Source organism: Gobio gobio, assembly GCF_949357685.1.
Source record: "Gobio gobio genome assembly, chromosome: 21".
Classification (NCBI taxonomy): Eukaryota; Metazoa; Chordata; class Actinopteri; order Cypriniformes; family Gobionidae; genus Gobio; species Gobio gobio.
This window is the reverse complement of record NC_137117.1, coordinates 16,289,473-16,296,258: the sequence shown is the minus strand read 5'-3', so window position 1 is coordinate 16,296,258 and position 6,786 is coordinate 16,289,473. Positions and strand designations below refer to the sequence as shown.

General features: G+C 37.9%; 1 protein-coding gene across 2 annotated transcripts in view; it reads left to right on the top strand.

Moving 5' to 3' along the window:
- The first annotated feature begins 444 nt into the window (after nt 1–444).
- Nucleotides 445–6,786, top strand: part of rarga (retinoic acid receptor gamma a) — a 54,427-nt gene continuing 48,085 nt past the window's right edge. Inside the window, exon 1 of one of the 2 annotated variants that reach the window (XM_079802138.1) lies at nt 445–694. The gene's annotated coding sequence lies outside the window, so the exon portion shown is untranslated. The remainder of the gene's footprint in view (nt 695–6,786) is intronic. The other variant, XM_079802139.1, reaches the window with a different exon arrangement.

Here is a 6,786-nt window from a genome sequence, read left to right as displayed (position 1 = left end):
ATAATCCATCAATGGATGCTAGCGGTAACTTTTCAACTTGTTCAATGTTTTCATGTTTCATATTTAACACTGTTTTTCACACTCCATAGCGTTGGCACCATGATTTAGGGTTTTCACTCTTTCATGTTTAGTGCACGTTATTGCTTTTTGATGCAGATTACACTGAAATAACATGCACCAGTGATTCGTTCAAAATAAGACCAGGAACTTGTAAGGTCAATTTTGATTTCATGTCGAGTAGAAACTGTATCCACTTTAAGGAGTTACTCATTGGCATTCCTACATCATGTGCTACTCAGTGCATGTCACTTTGTGAATACACAGAGTTCAAGGAGTGAGAAAAAGAGGGAGAAAGAAAGAGAGGCAGAGAATTAAAAACAGAAATTTAAGCTTGCCTCTGTTTCTTCCCTCTAGGCATTTTGTGGCTTGTGAAAAATGTGCTGTATATTTGAAGGGTGGAGTCACGTGACCCAGACAGGGTTCATGAATCAGAGCGCATAATTATTTCTAAGAGAGACGAAAAGAAGAGAAAGAGGGAGGGAAGGAAGGAGAGAGAGAGAGAGAGAGAGAGAGGGAGGGAGGCAGAGAGAGAAAAAGGAAGAAGATAGAAAGAAACGACCGTGTAGTGTGAAAGGGACTCTGATGAACGGAGAGATTGAGCTTTTCTTCTCCTCGCGGATTTCAGTCACAACGGGTGAGTTAAACTTTCACAGAACTGATCTACCGATGTTTTGTTTAAGTTTACTCTCTTATGTCTGTCAGATATGATACATATAACAACGGATAAACCAGGATGATTTAAACTTCACTCGAGTAGACGCGAAAGAGAAGCGAGAGAGTGATAAAAGAATCGCAACTTTTTGTTCGTTCGCTGCGACTCGGTTCTCTTGAATTCATCTAATTGTAGCGCGTGCGCTGTGTGTCTGTTTTCATTTATGTTCGTGCGGCGTTGATGTTTTGGCGTGTGTTTTGCAAGTGTTTTCTTGGTCCGCGATGTGTTTGAAGAGATACCCTTTCCCAGTGAGTTGTACCTTGACACACGTAAAACATTTCTCTGACGGGTCTTTCTAGCCTTAATGCAGTAGCCCTGTGGCTCACAAGTTTTAACTATGTGTTTGTAAATCCGAGATTAATGTGTGCAAGATAAAGTGCTGTGTACCTACAACTTAGTGGTTAAGGGAAAGTTGTTTTCACAAGCATCTAAAAATGTTTTTATTCAAGATAAATATATGATTCCATGTTATTAAACTCGATACATTAAGAGGCATCAATGGAATATAGTTATTTAAATGGATAGGGGATAACATTTTGATGTCTTTTCCTTGCAATGACAATGAATGAATGGCGACTGAAGATGTTACACCTCAAAACGGATGCAAACTCACCATACACAGTCCATGCAACTCACTTTTAGAGCCATATGATTGCGAGTGTGGAAGGAGCAGATCGAAAAGTCTTCATCCACTCATCATTTTGACATCTGCCCAATAGCTCTTAATGAGAAAAGTGGTCATTTGTAAACTATTTGGATTTTTCAATGGATCGGTTGATCCAATACACAAAGCCGATCTGAATGATTTGTTCCGGTTCTTGAGTTGACTCAATAGTCCAGACACAGGAACATTGTCAATTCAAAACTTTAATTAATACGTCTACCGAAGACTTATGAGCATGCGGATGCTTTTAAGATATTTTTTTGTGATTCTTCCATCCCTCTTGATGTTTGAAAGCATTCCGTCCACATTCATTATAATTACATGGAAAATAACAACCTGGAAATGTTGCAACGCTTGTGTGTCATGCAGGAAAATAACATTTCATAGGGCTGAGCAAGTAATGACACACTTTTCATTTTTGAGTGAACTATCCCAGGTAACCGCATTTTGACTAGGGTGCAATCACTTCCATTTTTAAAATGCACATATCAGTGTAGTAACAGGACTTTTTGTGTTATCTGATGGGTGAACTGCAGTAGCCTACTGTGAAACTCGTTTGCATTGACTGTAGCACCTGTTCTTTGTGCTTTTCTCTGACTCCCTCTGTGATCGGACAGAATTTGCTTTCTTTTGCTTTTCAACATGTCGTGTGTGAGATTTTCACGAGTTGAATGAAGTTTATGCCAGCAGTGTTTAATGAGCCAGCCGTGATTTATGAGGTCTTCTTTTAACATGTGACAGAATGTTCACATCCAAACACACATCTGGGGCCGAGGAGAAGTCTGAGCGTGTTACAACATTAAAAACAACAGGCTTACTCCGCGCATGCACAAACAAATGTATACACAGCTCTTTTTTTCAAATGAGAAAGGAATGGGCCAGCCCTATTCTGTCTTGAGCTGTTTATGTCTCACAGATCAGCAACATGAGTTTACATGAACTCAGACAAAAGAAGCAGAGACAAGGAAAAACAAACTATTGTCAAACCAGATATTCACGTTACACCAAAACCAAAACTCCCACTCTGACTCCAGCGGGACTGTGCAGTCTGATCTCAGCGGTACAATAACTGTAATGGAATACGGGAGTGTCTTAATGTGTTTGTGTGTTTGGGTAAACTGCTGTCATTATACTCCTGAGTTTATTTTCCTTCTCTTTTGAGTGACAGTGAGATGTGTCTTTTGTCCTCTGTATATCAACCAAACCTAACCGCAGTATTAGATTTAGAGTTACTTGCTGGATCTTCTATAGTTCATTCATAGTAATGTTTTTATGATCGATAGAATGGCCCTTTGTTTTTTGCATGCATGTATTGCTTGGACCATGAGTGTTATGAATAAGGTTAGACCACCCCACTGTCTAGATCCCAATTTGACTTCAGTCTTCATAGCTCATCTGGCAGCTTTCTGACTTTGGAATCATAAATCCAGGAGTTTATCCCTGTCTCTCTCAGGAATTTCAGGGGGCAATTGAATATAAGTGGCAGGGAGGGGCTGAACAGGTGGTTTATGGGGGATCTGGGAAGGTGGAGGGGATTCTGTTCTGTACTCTGTAATTATGAAGGAAACCATCAGATCACTATTTCCCTTGTATATTTTTGCAGGTGTGCAGGGATGTATCTCTTTGACTGCGTGTGTATATACGACTTTATATATCAGGCTGTACGTGTGTGAAGGGAAGATAGTGTCCGACATCTGCTTAGAAGTTCCTGTGTGTGTCAGGGCTTTTACTAATGCGTCTATGTTAGTGTGTGTTTATACACACGAGTGTGAATGCGTCCCCGTGCCAGTGCTACTGTAATGAGCACCATCTATTACCGTCTATTGCCCTGATTAAATAAACTCTGTTCATCTGAAATGGCTAGTTTAGCTCAGAGGCCATGTCATTTGTTTTTATAAATCTGATTTCTTGTCTGATTACGCTACGTAATAAACCACAACTACAATCTAGCGGCGATCATGTTAATGCTCTGATCCTTAACCAATTATTTAACCTCGTTTCCCACAGAGGAATACTGCATGCTGCAAGCATAGCTCACTGGTCGTGTTCGTTTCCTCCCCTTTCAGGCGTTTTATGGGTCTTTAAAAGTGTTTTTTAAAAATGTTGTTTATTCATTCTTGCAATGTGCCTGCGCTCACCTTGTCCACATCACATTGTGGAACAGAACTGTCAGAACTGTCAGAACAGTCTTTCGTCCACTCCCATTTATCCCTTCACTCTTTCCATTGCTCTCTCTCTCCGACTTCCATGTGTCACAACAACCACATCCAAACCTCGGAAGTTTGGTTATTTATTTATGAAAGAAAAATAAGAAGAATGTAGAATCAAAGAATCCAAGTAACAAGTAGGGCTTACACCTGTGTTAATGATTTAAAAATACTTTTTGTGAGGAAATGTGTACACACACAATTTTCACTTAGAAATAGCTAGTAAATTTTACAAATAATTACAAAGAATTGGCAAGTAACGGATTGATTTAAAAAAATTAATTAAAAATAATTAAAACAGTTTATATATGTATATATATATATATATATATATATATATATATCAGCTATAATATTAATATAATATATATTAAATATAAAATATAATATTCAATCACAACTTTGATTTTTTTACAGTGTGTGTATATATATTATTTTTTTTAAAAAATTACAATAATTAAAAAAATTATATATATTATAATATTATTCATATAATATATAAAATATAATATTATTAATTAAAATGTTTTAAATATTTTTTCAAATGAATTAATATAGTAACAATAGTTGATATAAAACATATAAACGTTTTAATTAATAAATATTTCAAAATGTTTTTTAAATAATATTTAATATTTTTTATTATTTTTTATAAATCATAATTTTGCTAATTCATAAATATTTCTCAGGCTGCTTCAGCTTTTCACTCACTGTATTGATTGCTTTAGTTGAGAGAGTGTAACATTTAAATGCCTGTTAAAGGATATGCAGTGGAATTTGAGATAGAAAGCACACATTTATGGTTTATTGTGTATGATGGTGTATTTGAGCCTTACAGCTGGGGCTGTGGCAGTACTTTTTTTAAATTATTACTTGAGGGGTAAGTTATACCCAATTGGCGTGATAGATATTAAGGCATTGTCAGTGTTGTACGATGATTGGGTTTGAAGAATGTTTGTTGGGTGCCAGGATAGGGCTCAGTGTCAGGTTTTAATTGATGGGATATGTGACTCCGAAGCAGAAGATCGTCTATCACTCCTAATGTTGTGCTACCATTTGACCTGTCAGAAGGCAGAGGAATTCGAACGTGTCAGTTTTATCTCCCACAATAAAAAGGTTTATGAAGGGCTTTCTCGGAAATGACTGCCTGATGACAATGATACGCTTTGTTTAATTTTGCAGCGGTCCAATTTGGCGAGGCTATATTTTACTATTGTTTATTAATGCCGCTTGACAGCACTGTAACCACTGTCCCCTGCTGTGGTGCTGGGATGTAGAAAAAATAAAAATAAAAAAAATAAATGAATCATTAAAAAGTTATCTTTCTGCATTAATGGATGTTTGTATGTGCGTCTTAATGACGTCTGGCCTTTGAACTTTCAGCACTCAGTTCTGACCCTCCTCATGACCATGTGACCTCCACAGCGCCTGGAGGTTCCTCAGCCGCAGACTTTCTACACAATACGTCTCGTCTCCCAACATCTTTCTTCAATTGATTCCGCAGAGATTGACACATATGCTTATGTTTTATACAGGATATGACAATAATTTTTTCCACAGAAAATATGCAAACTACAAGCAGATCTCTTATTTTTGATGGTCAGATGTGGTTTGTATTTTCTGGTCTGTTTTTTGCTTATTTAAACTGTTGTTGGAGTCTCGGAAATGCAAGGCGTTTTGTGAAGCGTTCAGAGCTGTTACAGTGCCTTTAACTCTGTGTGTTCTCTGGGAGTCAAGCCTGTAGCCTTAGTGTCGCTAGCGCCACGCTCTACCACACATCTTAAAGTAAAGCTTCTTGATTGATGGTTTCTTGATGGTTCCATGAAGAAACTTTAAAGGATTAGTTCACTTCAAAATGAAAATTTCCTGATATTTTACTCACCCCCATCTCATCCAAGATGTTCATGTCTTTCTTTCTTCAATCGAAAAGAAATTACGTTTTTTTGAGGAAAACATTCCAGGATTTTTCTTCACACAATGGTTTTCAATTGCAACCAAAATGTTCAAGGTCCATATCAATGCAGTTTCAAAGTGCTTCGAAGGGCTTCAGTGCGATCCCAGACGAGGAATAGGGTCTTATCTAGTGAAATGATCAGCCATTTTCAATTAAAAAAAAATATATATATACTTTTTACCTAAATTGCTCATCTTGCGCTGCTCTGCGACATGCTAGTGATTGCGCAATCACATTGAAAACGTCACACTAGACGTAGACAGAAGTACCCGCCCCAATCGACCTATGCGAGGACTAATACAAACTCCCTTTACCAAAAAACACTTCATCTTCAACTTCAAAATCATCTGACATTGTTATTTTACCTTTTTTTTTGCTAAAGGGCGTTTGTATTAGTCTTCGCATGTGCACTTTGTAAACACGGGGCGGTATTTCAGCCTACGTCTAGTGTGACGTTTTCGACGTGCTTGCGCAATCATTGGCACGTCACAGAGCAGCGCAAGATGAGCAATTTAGGTTAAAAAGTTTTTTTCCAAAATGACAGATGGTTTCGCTAGATAAGACCCTATTCCTCGTCTGGGATCGCGCAGAGCGTCTGAAGCGCTTTGAAATTGCATTGATTTGGACCTTGAACATTTTGGTTGCTATTGAAAACCATTGTGTGAGGAAAAATCCTGGAATGTTTTCCTCAAAAAAACGTAATTTCTTTTCGACTGAAGAAAGAAAGACATGAACGTCTTGGATGAGATGGGGGTGAGTGAAACATCAGGCAATTTTCATTTTGAAGTGAACTAATCCTTTAACTTCCATGGAATCTTTCAATTGCACAAAAGATTCTACATAAAGTTGAATTGTTCACTGGAAGGTTCTTCGGGTAACCCAAAATGGTTCTTTTATGGTTCATCACTGTGAAAACCCACTTTCTGAAATTTGTATTTCTGGCTGGGTTCCATTACAATAAGTCTGATTAGGTGAAAGTGTCTTTCTCTCCTTGTTTTTCCTTGTTTTTTTAGGAATGGAACAGTTGAGCTTGATACCTCTAGTTTCCAGATCCCTCATCCACAAGACGTTTGATCTGAATCCATACGCCCCACTCTTGTGGCCTCTGCTATACAGTGCCTCTGCCTTTCTGGGGGTGTTTGAGCGTATACGGTCGGATGTGTCAATCCGTCTTAGCGCTGATCGACAG